This window comes from Triplophysa rosa, unplaced genomic scaffold, assembly GCF_024868665.1.
Source record: "Triplophysa rosa unplaced genomic scaffold, Trosa_1v2 scaffold954, whole genome shotgun sequence".
In the NCBI taxonomy this organism is placed as follows: Eukaryota; Metazoa; Chordata; class Actinopteri; order Cypriniformes; family Nemacheilidae; genus Triplophysa; species Triplophysa rosa.
Genome location: NW_026634946.1, coordinates 1 through 1,037, shown reverse-complemented (window position 1 = coordinate 1,037; position 1,037 = coordinate 1). Strand labels below are relative to the sequence as shown.

General features: G+C 53.5%; 2 non-coding genes across 2 annotated transcripts; both read right to left on the bottom strand.

Annotated features, from left to right (window-relative positions):
• Positions 1–274: 274 nt before the first annotated feature.
• trnas-uga (transfer RNA serine (anticodon UGA)) lies at positions 275–356 on the bottom strand. The gene has a single exon. It is a non-coding gene; the product is annotated as a tRNA-Ser (tRNA).
• A 441-nt stretch (positions 357–797) lies between these two features.
• Positions 798–879, bottom strand: trnal-uag (transfer RNA leucine (anticodon UAG)). Its single transcript has one exon. It is a non-coding gene; the product is annotated as a tRNA-Leu (tRNA).
• Between the last annotated feature and the right edge of the window lie 158 nt (positions 880–1,037).

The window sequence follows — 1,037 nt, the reverse complement described above, 5'->3', positions numbered from 1 at the left end:
TGAAAGACGCATTTACAAAAAGCAGAGAGAGTGTGTCAACTGCACTTTGAGCAAAAGCAGGCGAGCGTACTGGCAAGCAGCCATTAGGCTGGTTATATCAGGAACACTTTCCATCTGTAACAGAGCCGCTCGAAACAAACACGTGGGAGTCTATAAAGGGCTGCATCGTGTTATCTCGCTCTCTGTTCATCCCATGCTACCGACTTGGGTTAAAGCAACAAAGCGGCTCGCGAAACTGTACGTCCGACAAAGCGAATGCCTAAAGCACAGCAGCCACAGTCGGCAGGGTTTGAACCTGCGCGGGGAGACCTCAATGGATTTCAAGTCCATCGCCTTAACCACTCGGCCACGACTACAACCGGTTTGGTGCCCTCTGGGCTTAACTCGTGCTGCAAAGAGGGACGAGCCGGCAGCGTAACGGGCGATGTAATGGAGACGTCAAAAGGAACAGGGAGGATCAGATCAACGACACAAACACAGCACGTGGCCTCCTGCCGTGACCCGGATTCGAACCGGCGTTGCTGCGGCCACAACGCAGAGTACTAACCACTATACGGTCACGGCAAGCCACCGGCCCTCCGGCAAAGCTGCGCTAGCAGGACTTCTTGACTACTTCAGCAGGGAGGGGATTGGCAGGTTTTGCTGAGGTCTCAAGGAAATTCTGGTGTTCTGGTGAATTTCAGGTGTTCAGTACGGCAGGTGAGTGCAGGTCCATCCCTCATCAAGCACACCTGAACCAGCTAATGTGGCTCTGGAGGTAAATGAAAAACTACGCTCCAAGCTGAGCACAGATCCACTGGCAGCGGTGGGATTTGAACCCATGCCTCCGAAGAGACTGGAGCCTAAATCCAGCGCCTTAGACCTCTCGGCCACACTACCACGAAAAGGCATCTTCTGCGGGCCGTTTCCACCATTGTGTTTGACATTAGGCCCCGACAACGTTTCGCAGACAGTCAGTAATTTGGGGGCGATGCCACCTGTAGATTGCAGATCATCAAGTACACCTGAACCGGGTAATGTGGCTCTGGGAGTTGGCA